General features: G+C 37.5%; 1 protein-coding gene across 2 annotated transcripts in view; it reads right to left on the bottom strand.

The window, feature by feature from the left end:
- Window positions 1-24,020, bottom strand: part of AMPH (amphiphysin) — a 117,340-nt gene that overhangs the window by 68,751 nt on the left and 24,569 nt on the right. The window lies entirely within an intron of this gene.

Genomic DNA, 24,020 nt, shown 5'->3' with positions numbered 1-24,020 from the left:
AATAACAAAACCAAACAAATTAAAACAAAACCAAAACGAAACCCAGAAGCCTTACAAAATTGCAACAGTAGCAATTAGCAGATGCTATGAATAAACATATAAACATTATAACCTATTCTTCTCAAAACAAAGACTGTACAGCTCCAGTACTACCATATTCTTTCTCGGACCACCTCCTTCTCCCGAGTCCAGCCACCCTCACAGCACTAAATCCAGCTGCACAAAGGGGTGATGAGCATTGCTACTGTGGAAACCAGAAGTCAAGATAATCATGAAGGTGACACAACACTACCTGTGGACACGGCATATGAAAGGAAGTTTTGACATAATTACAACAGAAAGACTGAAAGAATGGTATCAGAGAAGAAAAAAATATATAGACTAGCTTTTTGCTGCCAATAGCTGTGTTCATTTCCTGGCATATACAGGCATTTCTAGTTGCTTTTAAGACAGTTAACTAATCCCAAAAACCTCATACACTCTCATCACAAACCTCTTCATAAAATATTAGTAAGTATCATAGAAAATTATAAAGAGAAATCATGTAACATTTTGAATCATCACAGACCTTCACATTGCTCCTTGTCACCAATGAGGCAAACAGGCTGCCCCTAACTGTGGCACAGCTTTGATCCATACCAGGGGGCTTTCTGAAAATCCAGCATGTTCTTTTCAAAGAGGTGGCTGCCAGGTAAGCCTCCTGACCATGGCAATGCATTCAAACCACATTTGAAGCAAGAAGCATGTTAAATGTAGTATGAGTATTCATAACATAGATAATAAACTACAGCATCAAAAGTTGTCATGCTAGACTCTTTTTTTCTCATATCAATGGCACACATCCATCAGGCCCAAGAGTGCAAGGCTCAGAAGGGAACAACCTCCCGTAGCAGATACCTGCTATGGTTTAGGGATTTTTTTATCCTATCGCTAACTTTCCATTTATATACAGATGTTTAGCTAAACCAAGATGCAGTGTTACAATTCAGCCTCTACAAACACCAACCCTAATCTTAATACAGATAATTTGTAACATAGTTTCTCAATTTTCCCAATCCAAATGAAAACTATATATATCATATGGTTGGATCTAAAAGTTCCAAGCCAGAGACTTAAAGAAACTTACCCTCATGGAAGTCCTGCAGCTCATGCCATGTACACAGATAACGGGTTCACTTATGCTTTTGCTAAAAGCAATCCTAATCCCATCCCCACAATTCCATATAGAGACAGTGGACCAGACTGAGGCTAAAATAAACTATTCCTCACAGGTTCTTTTAAATCCCACCCATATAACTCCATGGACTAATGAATGTGTAGCTCAGCCTTTTATAACCAACCTATTCACAAGTTTACATTGGTAGTCTAAACAGAAAAGTGGCCAGGTTGACAGTTGTAGAAACTGACCTACCTTTCAGCTCTCAAAGTGGAAGTTGCTTGTCAATAGAAGTCTATAGTTTATAGTTTATTTTTGCTCAGTTAGGTCAGCACCTATAGGGTGTTTCTGGGGTAGGGCCAAAGCCAGATGAAGGCTTATCTGCCATACATGTGGGTTACTCTAACTCCACCACCCCCACCTCATGGACAGGCTGAAATAAATTTTAAACATCTTGTTCATCTTGTTCTGTGGACTATCTGGGTTACAGTCAGGGTTTGGTCTATGGCTAAGGTTAGGAAACAGCAAGTAGCACTAGGTTTAAAATAATGGAAAATAGACTTGAAACATACAGGTCATTGGAAAGCATCTGATAGTTCTTAATGGTAAAATGAAGGCTGTGCTCAGGAGCAGCAAGTGCTTAACCTCCTTCTTAAGCTTCAGTTTGACCACCCTTCTAGGCAAGAATTAACTTTAGTAAGTGGAATATCTCAGTCTATTTATTGGTGGCCAATGTGGACAGGAGAAGGGTAGATAGACTGTTTCGCAGAAGACTTGGAGGGCTCTACAACATGCCGAAGAGTGGAAATCTGGACTGATAAGTAACTAATATTGTACTTTAGGCCCAAGTGGTAAGTAATCCATATTATGGATTCAGCTTATTAGGAAAAAAAAAAAAAGCAGAGGAATCAAAGATCTTGAACATGTGGTAGCCTGAAGGGCTTGAGTGAGTCCAGAACTTAGTGAAGGCAAGTGGCTAGCAGTTTTTTTTTCTTAGTATACCCATACAGAGAAATAAAATTTGAGGTCATGTTTGAGAACATCTATCAATGTGTATGACCAATAAAATTAATTTTAAAAATTAAATAAATATACACTAACTGAATCTCAGTAAATGTTCAATATTCAAGTTTGTATTCTTCTGAAGATTGTATAAAATAGTTGATGAATATGTTCACCCTAATAAAATAAACCAGGATAAAAGCTACCTCATTTCATACAATTAAACTAACTCAGCTACCACTAAGCTTCCTCTTAAAATGACAGAAAAAGATTTTTTTAAAAAAGTATCTAAAATGAGTATCAGTGTTCATCTAGCACGTTGCTAAGAATATATGAACTAAACAGTTAAGTCCAATTAGCACTGAGAATGATGTAAAAGCTAAATTTAATACTATGGTAAATTTAGATACGGTCAAGTAAAAACATGTAGAGAGGAATTGCCAAGAAATGTGGTACTGACATAACATATTCTACACATATTCTACACTAAGACACAAAATTTGAGTAAGAACATCAATCATGTCTGATGCAATTTATAAACATCACCAAGAGTACTTCCATTTGGGGTTGCTGCATCTTCAAAAAACTTTCACATGATGCAAGATTAAAAAATATGACTTTAGTCTTCTGAGTGCCTTTATTTACCATATAATACATTCAGTTTTATGAGGATCTTAAGTTCAACTGAGCAATTTTAGAATAATTGTAATGTGAATGTTGTTAAGTGTTTGCAACATACTGAAGAAACCAATATAGTAAAATAAACTACAGGTTAGCTTGAGAAAGCTTTGTTACATTGAAAACTCTTGTCTTGAGGCAAGAATGAGTGTTTTACTACTTACTGAGACTACCTGAGAGGCCTAGCCATCATTTCCTAAAATGGTTTTTAACACTATGGCAATTCAAGGAAAGGGAAAAAAAAAAAAAAAAAAAAAAAAGAAGAAAAAAACCCAGTGCTGAAACTGATTCTTTGATGTAAGCTGTGGCCACCCAGAAGCTGCCTCAAGGGCAGATCAGCTTCCTGCAGGGCAGTAGCAGGGTGGACAGCAACTTACATCATCAGACATCCAAGATATATCATCCCCAGGCACACATCAGTATTCTTAAAGAACAACCAACATGTTTAAAACCACTCAGGGCAGGAAGATATGACTGCTCAGACAGGGCTACTCAAGAGAAGACTTCATAAGAAATTAACAGGACCATTAAAATATTGAAAAAATTAAGCTAAGGTAATTTGCCAAAAGTAGCACAATTTAGGGTATAACAGAATAACCCCAAGAAAAACACTTATGAGAGTTAAAAACCATTGTCATAGACTCTCTGTCCAAATTTTTTTGAGAACAGTACAGTGCTCTGGATCTCAAGAAATGCACACTCATGCATCTATAACACTGTTCCACAACAGTTTTACAACACCATTCCACAACTTTTTACTTTTTTTTACCTAATGCCATACACTTTTACAGCTGTAAAAGAAATACTAGGACTGCATGACTATATTTTCAATTTTCCAGAGGAGTTTCAAGATGGTACTTCTGGGCAGAAATTGGTTAAAATGAAAACCAGCCATGCAGGAGAAATAATTTTAGAGTTATCCTTGTGCAAAACATCATACGGATATCAGCAAATGCTCACGAAATTTAAGGAAGTATTTGGCTTCTATAAAATAGAAGTTTTGAACGATATGATACACAACAGTTATGATACACAACAGTGCTTATCTGCCATTAAAAAAAAAACAGAAACACAATGGGTTAAGTTTGAAGTAAGCATGACTGTATTTTAACTTAAGCAACTATGAAGTAGTATATATCAACTCATAAAGCAAAAATACATGGCCTTGTTATAAATAACTATGTAGTTATTATCTTCTGCTATAATTAGCTTTTGTAAATTATTTTGATATAGTACAGTTTGTAATCTCCTTTTAACTGCATTTGATACAGTATAATTTGTCAGCCTTTTATGGTTAATACCCTAATCCCTGTGTAGATTGTATATCTTAGTGGGATAAATACATATTATAGTTTAAGCTTTTGCAAAATGTTAAAATAGAGGACATGTACTGTTTATTATAACGTTAACTTTTTCAGAAGTAATTGTAGTTGTGAAATTATAACTAATGCTTTTATTTTTGTAACTAACTGGCGATAGTGAAATAGCTAATGTTGATTGAAAGTACTTGTAAAAATAGCTAGAACATCTGTATGATAAAATAACATTGAAAAAACCTGGCAAATAACACCCAAAGAGCAAAAAGGAATTTACCACTGACCCTTTGGCTATCAGTAACTATCAAACCACAGACCAGGGGGCCTTGTGAGGAAATAAAATACAAGACTCTCAAAATCATATCTGCATTGTGACTCTGTGAAGATAAGGCTGGGGGTTGAACTAAGATACAGAATTCTCAGAACATGTGAACTCAAATGTTTGTATATATAGAATCTTCATTAATATGCATTTGATCAACGCAATAAGAAAGTATATAAGAAGGGTTGTTACAGTTAATGGTGTGCTTCTGGCAGCTTGCCGAGCACCCTAGCACTGGATACTGTTCCTTTTATACCTTATTAAACTTATAAAAATTTTAAAGAGTGAGCCTTGTTTCTCGTAGACCCAAGTTTACCAGAGCCTCACGGTAATTTCAGACAGACAAAAAACTCCAGCCCACCAACCATCTTGCCACAACCCAGCCATCTCCTCCTACCGAAAAACCCCACACAAGTGCTACAAGCACCTCCATGTTTAAAAAGAAAATTATTTTCATTGGATGGGATGCTATACAAAGTGTCCAGTATGAAAAAACTATAAAACAGTGTCAAAGTAGAAATGTTAAGCATTGTCCATGATACCCAGATGGTATTTGAGAAGTATAGGAGCAAAGTTTATGAAACCCTGTTTGTTCCAGAAATAAAAGCTAGCTAGGAAGATAACACAGAAGTATTAACCGCAGTACAGAAATAATTTCAATACTTATATAGTGACTCCCACTCAAGCATGACAGCAAGGTGTTAAGCACAAGAAAGAGAATACTCAAGAGTCATTGAAGCCACACAAGATTCCCACCTCCTCACAGTTAGCACATGGGATGCTGAAGTGAAAACAGGGAGAATCATTACAAAGATGTTGCTTAGATGTTCTGCAGCAAAGAGGGGCAGGAAGAGACAGTGCAGTAGATTACAGATAAATAAGTATTAAGCTAATGGACCTATTTGTTTAGTCTAGCTAACAGAAAGCCTCCTCTCCAAAGAGGTAAAATTCATATCTAACTACTCAAGATCTAGTTGGGCGGCATTTAATAAAAAAACCAGTCTTTTTCTGTCATGATGTTGAAGTCTACATTCTTCTGTCTCCATTTCACTTCAGCACTGAAATCTCAAAATATGGTCAGTAAAAGATGGGCATTAAGATATTTTTCAATACTGTTACACTGTAGGATTAAAAATTGGATGGATTTTCATTATTAGAAAAATAATAAATTTTTTTAAAAACCTGCTAGTTTTTTCTCTAGTGCTGAACACACCCAGTAAATATAAATTACCATTTTATGACAGAGTTAAGATTCCTGTGTCTGAAATAGCATAGTGTATGGTGCAGTTTCAGCTCTGCTATGAATATTTTGATCTCAGCATAGCTTTAATGCAACAGGCTCAATGGATTTTCTTCTCTAAGAGGCTGACTGAATTTCATACTCTCCATATTATACAATCACACACTTTCCAAAAACACAGTCTCGCCCTTGTACTCCTGCTGCTATTTCACCATTGCATTCCTGCAAAAACAACAGCTGACAGTGAAATGTTTGCTGAACTCTCTGTTCTCATTAATATCTTCTGCAAGGTTGTGGAAAAAAAACCCCTTTGCTATTGACAGACTCTCAAAAGCCTGAAAACCTGACTAATACAGAACACTGAGCATTTTCCCATGAATTTTTTACCAAAGAAAATGCAGAAAGACACTACAATAAAGGTCTTCACTTATAATCAATTACTTTGTGAGGTGCTGGTTTCTGTTGCTAATCTTATAAAATGACTGAACTTAGCTCAGGTTTCCAGATCAGCTTCAGGCCATTTGTAGCTACCAGTTCTTTTTTCTGTGCACACTGGCACTACTAATGACACACAGAACAATTGAATATTCATCAAATTACAGAAAATCTTTACTGTCCTGTAATGTATTTTATATATTTATTACTGTACTGGTAATGGTTCCTCAGACTCCTCCTAGATGTTCCTTTACAAGGGGTATAATAATGTCAATTTGTCCACCATTTACAGTTGAGTTTTACTGCTCAAGTTTGACACAGTGGATCATATTCTAGAAGAAAGGCCATCACAGCATTTGTGAATGTATGATTTAGTGGCATAATGCAGCTCCACAACTGCTATCCTAATGTATAACATAGACAATTTCTGCTGTACAAAGTCAAAGAGAAGTCGTATCCTGAACTGCATGAATGCATGAAATATGGCCCAAGTAATGGAAGAGGGAAGCTGCTAGGTACCAGGCACTCTTCAGTATGGAAGAGCATAAAGACAACTCCACAGGTCAGACTAATTTCCATGTAATATGGATCTAACCTCTAACAAACCTCTCTCCAAACCCACTAAAAATAAGATGACTAGGGAAGATAAAACTGAAGATAAAACTCTCACTAAAACTGAATTTCAATTAATTATTCATGTTGTCTCTAAACATTTTATAGACCCAGTGGATTTTTCTCATGGATGGACTGTCCTGCTGTTTGTGAAGTTCTGATAAGGTATTCACTCCTTAAAGAAGCAAGAAGATGTACTTCTCTTACAAATGCTTTTCTTTTGTTAATTTTTTTAAGCTTTTGCTTGCTGGTGCTTTGAGCATTGTAAAATACCATAATGCATTGGAACAGTCTGCTTAAAAATGAGAAGAGTACTGAATAATAGCCAGACAAGCATAAACCACGATGATAAGCTACATTCTCATAATCAAAGTTTAAGAGGGAAATGAAGGCTAAATGACAAATGTGAACATTATGCAATGAGAGATGATCATAGTAACCTTTCTGCAAATCACAGAATCTAACTGTTCATCATTGCCCAGATAATGTAAAAATTCTCTAAAGAGATCCACAAAATAAACAAGATTATTATTATTGGTTTTTGAATGAAGCCACAGACTTCTACCTTAGTCCTTGGTCATTTGGTTAAAACCGGAAAGAACTTTACAGAGGACACTGATCTGCATATTCCAGTGTACCACAGTATTTTCTTTGCAACATCCAGCAAACTTCTTTTACTGGAAGTATGCATCTTTGCAAAATACAACAAAATAGCAGATGGTTACTGTTCAGCATTAGTGTGACCCTAAGAGGTCCAGCAGTAAAACTTAGCTGGGCAGTAGAAATACAAGGAAACTGAAGGATGAGCTTTTAAGTTTACAAAAGCCTCATTTTGCTTATGAGAAGGGAAGGAATACTAGCAGCTATGTCAGTATACTGCTAGGGATTTCTGCTTTTCTCCTAAGAACTTCACAAGACTTAATGCTATGAAGTCCCACATGATAAGGTGGCTCATCAGATACTCTGGCTGTATTCTGGACAGTGCTTATCCCCAGTGGATGTGAAAACCCAGTACAGCTTCAAAGAATAAAGAAGCTGTTCCCTAGACTGTATGTGAGGCTAGCCTATATAACAGGACAGCATCAAGGTAGAGATACTGGAATGGTGCATGGCAGGTGATTTTCATAGGTTGTAGCTTAAACAGGAAAACAAAATAGAAAGAAACAATAAACAACATAGAGGAAAAAAGAGTGATAAATCAAAGAAGTAATTAAGTGGGAGGGAAACAATTATGAGAGAATAGAGACCAAGCTAAAAACAAAGAATCAACTTTGAGAAATCACTGGTTTGATTCATTGGCCTTCCCATTGCCATCTCAGATCACACAGGATGTCTCAAACATCTCTGTGCAGGTGGCAAACATGATGGCAGCTTGAGGCAAGGCAGGATGAAACTCAAGCAGCCTATATGTGGCTGCTGAAGTGAACTAATAATAGCATAATAACACCTACGCTCCTCCAACTTTTGAGTTTTGTTTCCTCACAAAATTGCTTAATACAATAATAATGCATTTTTTGACCACTTTAACATTGGGCAAAAAAAGTACAGAAAATGCAAGTAACTTCTATACCAAGTTCAGAGACTTATATGCCAAAATCGGATTATTCTAGACTAGCATCTTAACCTCTGGGCCATCCTCCTGTAAATAGCAGTACAGAAATCTGCTGTGTTCAGAAGATCTGCACTAGAGCTATACAGAAGAGAAAGAATGAGACAAAAAGGAATCTCAAAGAACTGCAAAGACAATCTCTTTTGCCCTTCTCTGGCTTATGTTGCTCTCATACTTCTTGAAAAGACTGATTACTTCTTTTGATTGAACAAGATGGAAATTTAACTGTCTGAATAATCAGCAGTGATATCCTTGGCTGAATTTCTGTGTCCTTTACTGCATCCCAAATAAAATACAACATTACTCTGCTGAATTAAAAAAAAAAAAAAAAAAAAGAAAAATCCTCTCATCTGTTGTTTCTGCCTGTACTTACTAATGCAGCTGAAAAGTAGCTGGACAGCTTTCTAAAAGTGACAAGTGTGTCTCAGCCTTTGGGTACTAGCTGTGCACTCAGATTCACGCTCTCCTACTTACTTCTTATTTCACTCCCTCTTACCAGTTTTTCCACTTTCTTACTACCCTTTGATTTTTCCTTCACCCTTACTGTCGAGCAGAAACTTTCCTTAAAATTGCTTCCTCCAAAAGACATTAACAATAGAATAAATGTTTTATTTACTGCCTTTGATAGCGTTTCAGTTTGTTCACGTGACAATTTCATTTACCTGATCTATTAACATTTGAACTGCAAGCTTTTCAAAGCAAGAGAGTATCTGAACTTCTGTCCCTTATAGCACTGAAGACAAGGCAACCATCCTCTCAAATTGTTTGAAGATCCTACCACAAAACATTAATTCTAATTTAACTTCTGACAGCTATATTTACCTGGTGACCAGCTAGTTCTTTTGCTGTCTATTTGCTTGATACTCCCAGTGCTTAGGAATGAGGGAAAAAAAGGCTTAAGCAGCCACTTGATAAACTTTCTTCCACCATACTGCCAAGGAATAAAAAGCACAGAATCAAATACAAAACAATTTCCATTGACAAAACTTCAATTTGCAACTTTTCGAATTAGATTTGGATTGTTATTTAAAAATTAAGTAATTGCCTATCTAGAACTTCTTAAAAATATGCTTCTGAGATCTTGTCAGAGGAACATAAAAATCAGCTACAAAAACACTTAGCACAAAAAATTTTTTAAGCTGGAATAGCCACAATGCAATAAACAATTCATTCTCCTGTACAGAAGGGCCACTAAGGTATATCCTTGAGCAAGTCAACTAAGACAATTTATTGTACCAAAGTCCTCTGCAGTGATATCTAACAGACAGTGTGGTAATTTCTTTTTCTGAACAAAGAAGATATATATAAGTTTTTAAATTATCTGTAGCTACCACAGTTACATTTCTTAATCAAACATTCAAATTCTACCTCGAAAAAGACAACTTCATCTTTACAGACTGTCACTGTGGATTTATCACAGCAATATATGGTGCTCTTGGCTGTTGGCAGTTTAAAAAAATATCAAACATAAAGCTTTTCAGTCACATGGCCAAATAAAAATATCTCCTTCCATAATTCAACATAACAGACCTTTAAGTGCACATGGATCCTCCCACTGAGGATAGCAGAGTCTTGTTTATTCAGCTCTGATGATACGATTTCAGTGGATAACAGAATTTAGGGAAACTAGGCTTTCACTTTCAATAATGATGCTTTTCAGGCTATTACTCTTTATATTCCCACTGCTGATTTTCTCAGTTACAAGATAAGTGAAAATATTTCCTATTGGCCTTGATTAAAATAAAACAGAACCCATTTTTAATACAATAGATGGATTTTGGTATTAAGTAGGTAAAAAACATTCCTGGCAAAATATATCCTTTCAGTAGAATGATATGAAGTCGGAAAGTCTTATTTGGTAGCATTATAGGTATCTCTTGATTACTTCTCATCACAGAAGGCAGACAGAGGTAATTTATGAATGACAACAATTTCTTCAATGTAGAAGAAGAACCAGATAAAATTTTTAAAGAAATTTTCAGAGTTGCTGGGAAAAAAATTATAAAAGATATATTTTTATTTGATATAATACATTTTTCTAATGGTTGTCTGTAAGACTATAATTAAACACAATATTAATTTACATCAGTAACTATGCAGAAATGATGCCAACTAGAGACAAGACTGCAGCCATTTGTAAATTAACAGAGCTCACTTATATCTCATCTCACAGTGTCAAAGAGCTAACTGGTTAATTTATTTTCCTTCCACTTACATCACTATTTCTACAAGACAGGCTACTAGTGTTTTTGTGTCTTATCAGTTTGGCTTCTGAATTAGTCCATATGCTCAAAGTAGCAATACAGATGCCTGATCTTGACTGCCTCCCCCAGTCTGATGTGTGACATTTCCACAGATACTTCTTGGAAAGGAATTGGCTGAGGCTAGAAAGAGACATCCACATTTGATCCAGCATGCACTGAAGACGCTGCCCACTCAGAGGCTCCTACATGTCCAGCAAGGATGGGATTTCTCTCTGCAGACTCAGGTCAACCTTCATAACAGAACTGATATAATGGAGCACAGGAGAAACAAAACCAAATGTTTCCAGCATGGTTTGGTAGCCTGCCAACAACATACTTCACCACCTGTTAAGACAATCTCATGTCATGCCACACATAGTAATGCAGTAAATTAAGATAACTTTGTCTAGTGCTTTACAAAACCTTTTACAGATTAATGCTCATCTGTGGAGGAATTTACTGTTTCTTGACAGATCATGAAAATACTGCACATTTAATATCAGTGATGTGTCTGACATGGCAAAAGTTGCTGATGAGTTACTTTTTACCACTGGGATGCTCGAAAACTCCCTCCTCTTTCCTCATCTGAAGGAAGGCAGTAACACTGATGGAACACTTCCAGACAAATTGATTCTTCTCTAGATGGAATGATAAATAAGACTTCTTCAAAAAATTGAGCTCCCCAAAGTATGAAAATTTAGATAGAACATATATACTTGGTCCAAAAAAATCTAGCAACTTGGGAAACCTTTGAAGCCAGGCAGGTCTGTCTTCCTTTTTTAGAAATAGCTTTGTCAGACTTACTGTAAGAATTTGTGAAGGCATAGTCTCCTAACAATTGCAAATTTCCCATTATCATCTCCATAAAGAAATAATTAAACTGGCATAATATGGCTAGCATTATGTGCTAGCCAGATTATTTCTGAAGTAAGTTACCATATTTCCTTCTCACTGCTTTTCAGAATTATTCAGCATTTTTGCATAACTAAAGGCCAAACATTGCAATGTTAAGGTATTCTAAGGCTGCTCAGCTAACATAGTATATTTCTACTTTTCTTGTTAAATTCTATTAAGGATAAGTTTGCCTGTTCTCAGGAGTTTATGTGTATCATTTCTTCACACTGACCCCAGGTCATGGACTTTTAGTTACCAAAACGGAAAAAAGCACTGAACTGATGCTGAGATCATCAAGGACTACCAGCAGGGGCCAGGGCTCCAGCTTTGACATGTGAGACACTGTAGTCAAGTAGAACTTCATCCTCTCCCATGGAGCTTGAGGAATGAAACTCCAGAATTAGCCTCAGAGCTGCTGAATGTGGAAGCAGATGCTCAGATCAGCAGCATGCACAGTACATATAGGGTCCTCTTTTCAGAGAAGTCTTTTCTTTGCTGAGGCAACATCAGTTCCCTTCTACTCAACATGCTGCTGTGAAAACAACCCATTAAAGAGCTCTCTAACAGTCACACTTTCCAGGCAAAAAGAGGTTCAGAAAAGGACCTTATCTGACAATGATGGAAAATAAATAGTAGGAGGAACACTGTTTTACTGCAAGAGAAGCAATGTTCTTCTGAAGATACTGTTCATCTGGAGCAACATTCTGATGCCTTTTAATGGTCCTTTCTATGACAAACAGCAAGTCAGAGGAGTATACCACAGTGACAGTAAGATTAACAAGGAGAAAAAATCAGGTTCTGGACAAAAAACATTTTCAATACAGAAAGAGGACTAGGACAGGTAAGAAAAAATATCACAAATTCGCTTAGATGTAAGGAGATTTGGAAAACATGACTTCCATAATTGAGAGAAAATAAAATAACAGTGGGATGCTGTGGCCTTATACCCTGTTATTGTCACCAAAGCACGCTGGAGAGACAGCAGCAGCAAAGACAAGCCTTAGAGACCCTTATCAGCAAGTCTGGTGCTGCAAATCCTTTTATGCTCTTCAGAAGCAAACTCAGTCCACTGACACTGAAGCTATGTGTCAATGAGATTTCAACAGAAATCTCTCATCACCCATAAGAGTGAAGGAAATTGGCACATGCTAGAGACTATGAAAACCACTGGGAATATGGTACATAACAAATTCAGCTGTGGGGAAGAGAATGCTAAGTCATTTGCACATTAAGTGTCATGGAACAGCATGGGAGTGTGGCAAAAAATTCTAGTCTTTCTCTTGTTCTTGTGTCCTACATCCAGTGGCAAAAAATTGGAAAAAATTATCACCATTCTTTTTTAAAGAGTGTTATCATTCCTGCCTTCAGTCAATGCTTTTCTATACTAGCCAAATGCTCTGACTTCAACCTTCCATTGTGGCCAAGTTTACTAATGTTCAACTCTTTTCTTGGCTTTTGTCTAGGCTCTTTCCAGCTTCTCTTATAATAATATGTCTAAAACTGCTTGATACTTTTTAAAAATCAGTGGTCGAAAGAAATGTGTTAAGCACTGAAAATCAGCTTACATGTGAAAATGTATCAGAAAATGCTGCCTGACCTGAAAAAAAGATTAAACTACAGTAGTTTGATATTCAGGACTAAATCCCATGAGAAACCACTACACATATCTAATGGAAAAGTTACACATTCCTCAGTGTCTCATTCATTTGGAGCTCAAATATAGAGTCAGTCTAAATACTCCTATCCACCATGATCACCAGATTAAGTAACTGTTGTCCAAGCACCTCTAAAAATCACTTCAGGATTGGATTATAACACCTTAACTTCTGGAGGAGAAAACTGAGGTACAGGAATTCATTAAGCAGCTGTGCCAGCCTTTAATTAATCATGCAATACACCAAAGGGACAGCTTTAATGTAGATGTCGTGCATCAACACTGTGCCTAAACAACTACTGACCAACAAACAGAACTAAAAAAGAAAATATAACAAATGTATAAAAGGTCCACATCTCATTTATTTCACTCAAGTAACTAGATTTGTGGATCTGAATGTGTGAGAAAGAGAAGCAGGATTAGTTTCTTTATCACTCCTCAAAATATAGTGATACATATGGCAACTATTACTTAATATTATCTATCATACCTACTTTAACTGTCATACTTCATGTAGCAAAAAGTTAAAATTTAAAGATACTGGTTCAAAAACAACTTAATAAAAGTTTACTGGAAATTTTCTAAGTGTACCGACTGATTTTATTTTTTTTTCCTTTGGCTCTGAAACTTTCAGCTGTGTAAAATAGCTTCTGCAGCAAGTAATTTCTGAACAAAGACATGTTTTAAGTGATTTTTAATAAATGCTTTGATAAAAGATGCTTTTCACATAATGAATTCTAATGACTTTAGAAGTCATCCTTTATTGTATACAAAGTGAAATATTGTAATCAAAGATAAGGCTGAGGCACTTAACGCCTCCTTTCCCTCAGTCTTCAATGGAAAGTTGGGTTATCAACCAGCTCCCTGAGCTGGTAGACAGGGACAGGAGCAGACTGCCTTAATCCAGGAGGAATCAGGAAAATGACCTGCTGTGCCACTTAGACACTCAGAAGGCTACAGGGCTGGATGAAATCCACATGAAGATACTGAAGGAGCTGACAGAAGAGCTTGCCAAGATACTCTCCATCCTTTGTCATCAGTCCTGTTTAACCAGGGAGGTTCCAGGTTTTTGGAGGTTAACCAATATGATGTCTACCACAAGAAGGGTCTGAAGGAGGATCCAGGGAAATACAGGCCTGTCAGCCTGACTTTGGTGTCTGGGAAGGTTATGGAACAGATCTTGAATGTGATCACACCACACATGCAGGACAATGGGGGAGCAGGCCCAGTTTAGCACAAGTGTAGGTAAGGCAGGTCCTGCCTTACCAACCAGATCTCCTTTTATGACCAGGTGACCTGACTGGTGGATGAAGAGAAGGCCGTGGGTAGACCTGGACCTGGACTACAGTAAAGCCTTTGATACTGTCTTCCACAGCACTCTCCTGGAGAAGCTGCAGCCTGGGGCTTGGACAGGTGTACTCTTTGCTGGGTGAAAAACTGGCTGGATGGCTGGGCCCAGAGAGATGTGGAGAATGGTGTTGGATCCAGCTGGTGGCCACTCACTAGCAGGGCTCCTGAAGACTCAGTATTTAGGCCAATCCTGTTTAACATCTTTATCAATGATTTGGATGAGGGGATTGAATGCACCATCTGTAAGTTTGCAGATGACACTAAATCGGGCAGCAGTGTTGATCTGCTGATCTGCAGAGGGAGATGCCATTCCATGGACAAGCTGGATAGAGGAGGTGAATTCAGCAATGTGAGCTTCAGCAAGGCCAAGTACTGGGTCCTGCACTTGGGTCACAACAAACCCCTGCAGCACTACAGGCTGGCTAAAAAGCTCCCTGATGGGAGCTTGCTTGGGAGATGCTGATTGAAAGCAACTGAACATGACCCAGCAGAGTGCCAAGGCGGTCAAGAAGACCAGTGGCATCCTGACCTGTATCAGCAATAGTGTGGCCAGCAGGACCAGGGTAGTGATTGTCCCCCTGTACTTGGCACTGGTGAGGCTGCATGTCGAGTACTGAGTCCAGTTCTGGGCCTCTCACTTCAAGAAAGACACTGAGATGCTGGAGAGGTTCCAGAGAAAGGCAATGGAGCTGATGAAGGGTCTAGAGAGTAAGTCACGTTAGAAGGAGCGGCTGAGGGAACTGGGGTTGTTTAGCCTGGAGAAAAGAGACTGACACTTTCTTTTACAATGCTAAGAACGCAATTTATACTGAAATGTGAACTCTGACATTAAGGAAATGTAACTTCATGAAGTACCACACAAAAGCCTCATCTGACTCCGTTAATAAATTAAAACGTGGGAAAAGCTTTATTTAATACCCATTATAAATTGAAGGAATCAGCTGTTAATAAATGTAATTTTAGAGATGTAATTTCTTAATTCTTAATAATAATCACAGAGCTAGGAGACAGAGAACTTAGACTGACTGATGATCAAATTTGTTGTGATATGAAATAGAAACACACATTAAAATATGATCCTTCTTTTAGACTTTATGCTGCTGAGTGATAAACCTTTACAGCAAGACTTTTATATCAGTACTCCAGGTCTATTTATGCCCCCTCCACTGTAATTTCAATGTGACTCACACTAATGTAATCTATGCAATGCTCTTGACTGCTATGACTCCTATAGGCCTGCAGGCAAATCAATGAAAATAAGGGTAGGTGATTATGTGAGATATTCCCAAACTGTGACAATATTAAGGCAATTACAGCTGAAAACATGCATCCTAAAGGAAAGGTTGCCTGAACAATGACACTATTCCTCTAAGCATAGTCCTTGCCAAGTTATTCCCATGCTTCTCTTTATAAAAACCAGGGTTACACATCAAAAGCTCATAGGATGCAAAGTAGTAAGATGACAGATTTATTACTTGTAGCTTTGTGTCTTTTTATACCTTTTAACCTTTTGTTTTCCTTGTGAGAGGAATTTTATGAACAAGATACCTACTAAGGTTGATAACGACAATGGAAATTCTGGACGCAGCAAGAAATCATGTTAGCTGTTCAGTACATGCCATTGCTTCCTCAAATTTAAATTAATTTCAGCATCTCAGCAGGTTGTTAGGAGGCAATCAGAGATGTCTCTCTATAAAAGTAGTGAAACTAAATCTTGATAATCTTAGGTTCACACCATATTTTTCACAGCAGTAAGAATAAAATGGTTCAAGTAGCTTCTGTTCTACCTTTTTTACCTTTGTCCTTCTCTTCCTGCCCTCAGCCATTGTCAGCAGTACTATGGACTGTGATACATTTGCCACATCCTTCAAAAAAAAGTTGCATTTCAGTAGTGCCTGAAATGATGTCTCCATAAAGCACCGCAGTCCCTATAGACAGTAAAACATTGTAAATGCAATGCTAGTGATTAACATCAAACTGTGTAATTAAGTGCAAGTACCTGTGATTAACAGGGCTACAAATACGAGTCCTAATGCTTTCTCTTCCCATAACTAACTAAATTGCTTCTAAATCTGCTCTGAATTTAGGACGAGATGACATTATTTAAGTAAGTTTTTCAGATTCAAAGTAGCATGCTGATAGAGAATTTCTCATTCCAACCTTCCGCTACTTATACTTTTGTTTCAGAATAAATTTGCCTGAAGATCTCTCTCAGTGTCACAGTGGCAGACTTCTGGGAAAAATCACTGTACATGGATTACAAAGCTGGTCTAAATATAAACATTTCAGGGTCATGGTTGGGTAAGAAAAAAATAGACAGTTTTACCACAGTGACACGGTGGTAATACTCCTTATGAATATGGACAAGGCATATTTTTCCTTACTAGCTACAAAAGCAGCATTTGAAAGTATATGAAATCTATTAAAAATCAGACCAGAGCAAGAATTTCTCAATCCCTTGAAAAAGACGGGGAAGAATCTAGCTTGACTGGTCAGATATCATATAAATAGACAGACTTGTACTCCTCGAAGCAGTACCCTTCTAAAAACCAATTACCCCTACCAAAAGTCAAGCTTGGTCAACCAAAAAGCTTTTTTTTTTTTTTTTCTTAAAACCCCCTTCCTACATCCACCGGGCTTTCCACAGAGAGAGAAAATAGTGACAGTTTCACTAAAAGGTTATGCTGCTGCTGCAGGCAACACTGGGCACCACTCTGGGCTCTGCATTCACATGACGTAAGTCAGAGGCAGCTTTGCTGAGCACAAATCACTGTGGATTCAGCGCCTTACGTAACAGCATCGAGTGACCTTCCCATTGCTACCTGCTCCCCTCACCCTGCTGAGCAGGACTCCTCATCACAGCACGCATAGTCAAGTATTAATAGCCCATAGAAAATCCATAGAAAGGATCAGTGGAATGCAGAGAGATCCCAGGAGCTGCTGCCTTCCCTCCGTGCCCCTCCCCCATTTTCCCCTTTTTTGTGCTTTTGTGTCTTTTTTCCTTTCTCTTTTCTCTCTTTTTTTTCTTTCCTTTCTCTTTACTTCTTTTGGGAAAAGAAATGTGGAAATAAGAACAATTTACTGTAGAATCTGGGTTCCAAAATCAAGCACTCTACATCCAGAGCACCTAGACTAAATTACCTGTCTCAGATTCAGCCTAAGCATGGTCCCCAGATAAGCACTTTCTTGTGAGAAATGGCTCTTGTGCTATCCTGCATCATGTAGGATGGCTCTTGTGCTGTTCAGGAGCAGTTGGGAAGTGCTAAGCATATTCTAGGATATGATAAACCCTAGGAAATCTACTAGTCTCTGGTCAGAGATTTTTCCAACAATTCCAAACCTCTCCTTTCTAGTATGTAGTGCATGATCAACACTAGTAATAGTGTTGGAGTTTTGGAGTTCTTGTCAATATATACCCTTTCAGAAGGAAAAAAGTAGTTAAGAATATTTTTATACATAGTAGTGAGTCTGTCCATTCTAACAAAGAAAAAAACCAAACAAAACCAAAACTCCCAAGCTGAACCAAACCAAAAAAATCCAAACAAAAAACGAAAGGAAAGGGAAAAAAGAAAAGAAAGAAGGAAAGGGAAAGGGAAAGGAAAGGGAAAGGAAAGGAAAGGGAAAGGAAAGGGAAAGGAAAGGGAAAGGAAAGGGAAAGGAAAGGGAAAGGAAAGGGAAAGGAAAGGGAAAGGAAAGGGAAAGGAAAGGGAAAGGAAAGGGAAAGGAAAGGAAAGGAAAGGAAAGGAAAGGAAAGGAAAGGAAAGGAAAGGAAAGGAAAGGAAAGGAAAGGAAAGGAAAGGAAAGGAAAGGAAAGGAAAGGAAAGGAAAGGAAAGGAAAGGAAAGGAAAGGAAAGGAAAGGAAAGGAAAGGAAAGGAAAGGAAAGGAAAGGAAAGGAAAGGAAAGGAAAGGAAAGGAAAGGAAAGGAAAGGAAAGGAAAGGAAAGGAAAGGAAAGGAAAGGAAAGGAAAGGAAAGGAAAGGAAAGGAAAGGAAAGGATCCAAAAACCCAAAAAGGAAATAACCCTCCGAGGAATACTGTTTAAACTTAAAAGAAAACACAAAATCCCAGAAAATCCATTTTTAGCATAGTGGACCCTGCAAAACTTCACCTCCACATCAGGACAACATGTTTTCCACAACATGTTATAAAATGTTGAGCTTTAACTTTCCATCACTTTTCCTCATCTAACTTCTGCCAAAAAACCATGCAATCACTGCCAGATAATTTCAATGCAAGTATTTTTCTATCTATCTATCTATCTATCTATCTATCTATCTATCTATCTATCTATCTATCAGTTTCAATCCAGAACATACTTCAGTAAGACTTACTGTAGATAACTAGCTATGAAGAAAGTGAATAGTCTGTGAACAGAGATTTTTCACAAGGTTCAATCTGAAATAACAGAGCCATTCTAAACATTCACCTTCAAAAAACTTATTATCTCAGGAATTTTCTTCCCTTTTCACCATATCATTCCAAATCACAAAACTGGAAATTCATACACAGCTTTCAAATAGTTGAAGAACCTTAGCAATAGCTGAGATATGAAAGGTAATGAACATTCAACTCTTCAGAGTTCACTTTTTAACTTGCCTAATTTAATGGAAATAGATATTCTTCAAGAGAATCACGAGATGTCCAAGTCAGGAGAATACATTGTATCATATACATAGCAAGGGACAGGGCAGGAAAAACTCTATCTTGCCCCTTGTTCACCAACAGCACTGCCATTTCTTCCAAGCTTGCAGAAACTAGATCGCCTTTTGCAGACAGAGTTCCTCCTTTCTCTTTTTGAAAAGTACTGTAGTGTACATAGATCAGATATAAATATGCTGCTACATATCAAGCAAATTACAGTCTAAAAAAACCCTTAAGCCAAAGGATAGAACAATTGTTAAGTGAGAGAGATATGATGGATATGGTACTGTCCTGAAGTACCAACTCACACCGCTTTATTACTGTGTGTTAAAATCTTTTTCTGTTGGATTCAAAGAGCTTGATCTTTGTATGCTGCACAGAGGTGATCACAGTGACATATACAAATCTTAACTTTGAGGTGAGAGCTGAGTAATTCAGGGATAACATTCTTTAGAGAACAAATCTGTTCAGTCAACCAATATCATATAGTTTAGTAATCCACAAAAAACTGAGCAAGAGTCCATAATGAAGGATAATCAGGGTTCCCCTATTCAATGCTGGGTATTATTTTCTTTCCTATCTACAAGATTTGCACTTTGCAAGTCCGCTTTTATTTAAATCAATCTTTTAGTCAATAAGTGCAGCTTCCATGTGGTTAAAACCCATTATAATAAAGAACTTCCTTACTTAGAACAATTTCCAATGCCTTTCAAGAATCATGTCTAATGTTGGCCTTTAAAATACAACCATTATACCTAATTTTGTTACAATTGCTGTGCCAATAGGGAACTGCATTGTATTTTACACTAAAATTCCCCATAGACTTCAAAAGATAAATTCTGGATTATGGGTGTTTGCCTCTCTTTTTGGGTCCCACAGGGGGCTCCCCTGATGGGGGAAACCCTTCTGTAGCAGTTCTGTGCCAGGAAAGAGAGACGCATGGGACTTTTTTGGTCTTCATCTTGTTTATTGTTACCTTATCAAAAGCTTCAGCACACCATCTGCACTTTGTGTGCAGGAAAAGCACCACAAAATGGCTACAAGATGTACAGTTTCAAGGTGTTTTAAAGCTGTTTCATCCAAAGTTGTTTTAACTCTTAAAACGTGCTTTATTTCTACTTTTCTACCAATAACTCATCCCTTGTCTGTCCATGTAACCTAAGACTGCAGCTTTCCTTGACCAATGACCTGTGACACCAACACTGCAGAAAATGGAGTAGATGAAGAAGAAGAAGCCTGAGACAAGGCCCAAAATCCTCCATCTTGCTTCTTATCTACGTCCAAACTAAAAATCCCAAAACCTAAATTTCTCACCCAGTGACAAACTACACTATTCTCTATGATCTGTTTCATGCTCTGGAAGACTCTAGTCTATCTCAAAGTCTTGGAAGCTTGCTCCATGGCTGAAGGTTAAAAGCAGTGCTCTTCTGGGGGTCAGGACCCCTCAGAGCAGACAGCAGACAGAGAGAACCCTTTGCCCTGGGTTCCAACAGTGGTTAAAAAGTCTATTTTATCACCAATGAGTATGACAAGAACTTAATTCCTGTAGTTTGGGTTGTGTATATCAGTATGTTAGTCCTGGAAAGTTTTGGTGCTTTTCTTTCCTTGTTTGGTTTTGCCTTTTTTCATTTTGGAAATTGAGACAGTTTTCCCTTGAGAAATATGATGAAAGACTTTGAAAGAATTTCTAGAATTTCTTTCTTGTTCACATTAGTTCAAATTGATGGGCTTTTCACATGTAGAGGGAAAAAACAGATACAGAAGAATGCTACTGGAAAACTGAAAATGCATCTGGACATACAGTGAGACCTCTATTACATGTTCTCAACATTTACTGGGCAATTTACAGGACTGTTCTTGTAGACCCCAGGTTAGAAGGGTGTTCTGATACATCTTTAGTGGTTGAGCTGGTATCAGAACAGTGTATCTTAATTGTCTTTATCTTTTCTTTAGATAATCACTTCCCAGATGATAATGTAGTCTCTGATAGGAAGATGTCACTTTTTTAAGTCAAATGTACTCTTGAAAAGGAAATTTTGTTGGACTGAAGCATCTGCTCCGTTGTTTTTCTTTCTTGAAAAATAAGAGGGCTTTTTGTAAATAAACATATTTTCCACAACCATGCTCACCCAGTGTTTGCTGCTCTAGTTCAGCTCCTCTGCACTAAGCTGTTCTGCTGACTCACCGTGTCCCTGGGCAAGGTGAGTCCCCTCACTGCCAGCTCAGGAAAAGGCTGAGTATGGAAATGGAAATTTACTCACTGTCACTGCTTATGGAATCTGTGGGAAGGAGGATGCTGTCAGGAAGAAAATTTATGAGCAGCTGAACTTAGCTGGAAGCCCTCGCTGAAGGTTACCTGCATCTTAGTTACATTTAATAAAGCATAGGAGAGCACAAATACAGATGTATATTGAGAGCCTTCATGCACAAAGGTGTATCAGTTACTCACAGGGCAAAATATTCACACTGATTTTTGTCAAGAACATAACAGCATTTTCTTCCTGAAAAAAGGTACTGCCTGTACTGCTAGCAATATATAGCATTCAATTTATACTCATCTATAAACTGAGCCCGTGGTTTTCTTATAAAATAAATCCCCTGATATCTCACATTGGAAAGACCAGATTGCTGCAGAAAATTACAATCAAAATTATTTATTTTAAAAAAGTTACTTATAATTTGATATTTCAATTATCCTGCTGTCAAATGTCTAAAGTTGTTGTTCGACTTAAGAGGATTGGAAGCTCTTGCAGCAAAGGAAAGAGGCAGACAGCTAAATGAATAGCAGATGGCTGATCAAAAAGCATGCATATAAATAAGGGTGCACAGAGACGCCAGACTTGGGTGGGGTTTTGTAACTTCGCTAGAGCCGAAGCTCCATCCTGACTAATGAAATCCCTCTCCAGCTCTGGTGGGCATGCTACAGGGCCATACAGCTCTCAGAGACATAGTTATGGTACCACTGCACTGAGTTTATTTTACTACACAGGCACACTTGGTTACAAATTTGGTTAAATGCTATCAATAGAAGGACTTATAGAAAGGAGTGGCAACTGTAACCAGATACAAAAAGTCCTTTGGAAATTAATATTTTCTGTTACAACAGGCTTTAAGGAAACTATGATAACTGGAGTTTCAGCAAAGTAACCTTTGCTAACTCAGAAAATTATATTTCAAGAAGCCCTTAACAATACAGCACATTAATTGTTTCTGTGAATCGCAACTTCATTTGTCAGAAGTCTTACTGACAACAAACAGGTAGTGTACAAGGTTACATCAGGATTTTCTGTCCTCTTATAAATAACTCCTATGCAAGAGTGAAATACTGCATCAAGCTCCTAAAGTATATCATGTGAGAAAAAACTGACACTAGTCAGCATTTTTCAGAGAAAGCAACTGTCACCCTCCAAAATTAAACATGCATGCAGATATTAACCAGTGACGGGCAAGGGATATATAGTTCTGCTCTCTGCCCCTTTCTCTCCATCTACAGCTCCACTAAGTTTCCCTAGAAACATTCCCTTTAGGTTTTGTTATAGATTAACAATGTGATGGTTGGCTCCCGCAGTTAAGAGATAGACATTATGTGTATGTTAAGATAAGTTTTGAAGATATTGAGTGATGCTATTGTAGTATGTCCTCCCATAGTCCTCTTTCCCCTCCCCCTTGTAATAGCCTTGGTAGTCAGGATATTTGCGGAGGGCTGGCTTATTACTAGGAGGTGCAGCGTAACAACACCCGACCTCCAATCAAGATGTAAGAAAGTGATCTCCACCAATGGATGGCACAGAAGGAGTTGACTGACAAAATTTTGGGAGGGGTTAAGGGTATAAAAGGCAGGGCATCATTTTATAAATGAGCACGTGGCTGCTGGTCACAGAGACTCCTAGCGTTGTAATTTTTCCTTATTCAGTCTTTTGTTACTGTTTTTGTTAAGGTTTAATAAACCTTTGAAATTTTAAAAGTGAGTGTTGTTTCTCACACATTTTCACTTTTATTCTTTGTTTTACCCTTTTATTTTGTAGCAGCATTTCCAAGATTTCAGTTTTCGTGCTCTGTACTTAGTCCAACTCTTCTTCCTTTCTCTCCAAAGTTGTTTTCTCAGCTTCTTTTCCTTTAATCTACTTTGAATCACCTTTTTAGGGATAAGTGCTCTCAACCTTCAACTAAAAATCTCTACTGCACAACCTACCTTGGTACTACCTCTTAGATCCACGGCTTCAATTAAACAAAAGCTCGTCTCATGACCAGAGACATAACTTTTTAGCTCTTAATTACACATCCAGCTCAATAAATGTCTCTTTCCAGTTTAAGTACAGTATATTTTTTCCCACTGACAATTTCTTCTTAATAAATATTTAAAAGATATATGACTGGTTAAACTATTTATTTTTTAATTGATTTTTTAAAAATTATTGTCTGTTTATAGCAAGCGAGCGACCATGAATAGAACAGAGAGATATTCGATTTGGAGGTTAGCAAACCTGAATGAAAAATAACTGAAAATCTTTTTCAAAAATGCACTAGAGAAATAACTACCTTACAATCCGTTCTAAAACACAAAAGATTAAGAAAATCAGATTAAATTCAGAAATATATATTATTTCCACATGAATAACTCCTCCAGCTGTAACTAGAGATGTGCTTACACTTTGATATCATCTCCTGCTACATGGAGACCTCCCTGTGCAATTACAGCAGCCCTAGCCAGCCTCTCATGACTGAGAATCACTCCCATACTTATGGAAGAGTTAAACAGTTTCGTATTACTAAGGCCTCTCTTGGGAATAAGTCACAGGAGGTTTGCATCTTTTCAGGAATAGCCTGCTACTGTTTGATCTGGTAAACTTTAAGGAGCAAATCTGGCT

Source organism: Taeniopygia guttata, chromosome 2 (genome assembly GCF_048771995.1).
Source record: "Taeniopygia guttata chromosome 2, bTaeGut7.mat, whole genome shotgun sequence".
In the NCBI taxonomy this organism is placed as follows: domain Eukaryota; kingdom Metazoa; phylum Chordata; class Aves; order Passeriformes; family Estrildidae; genus Taeniopygia; species Taeniopygia guttata.
This window is presented reverse-complemented; position numbering and strand designations above follow the sequence as displayed.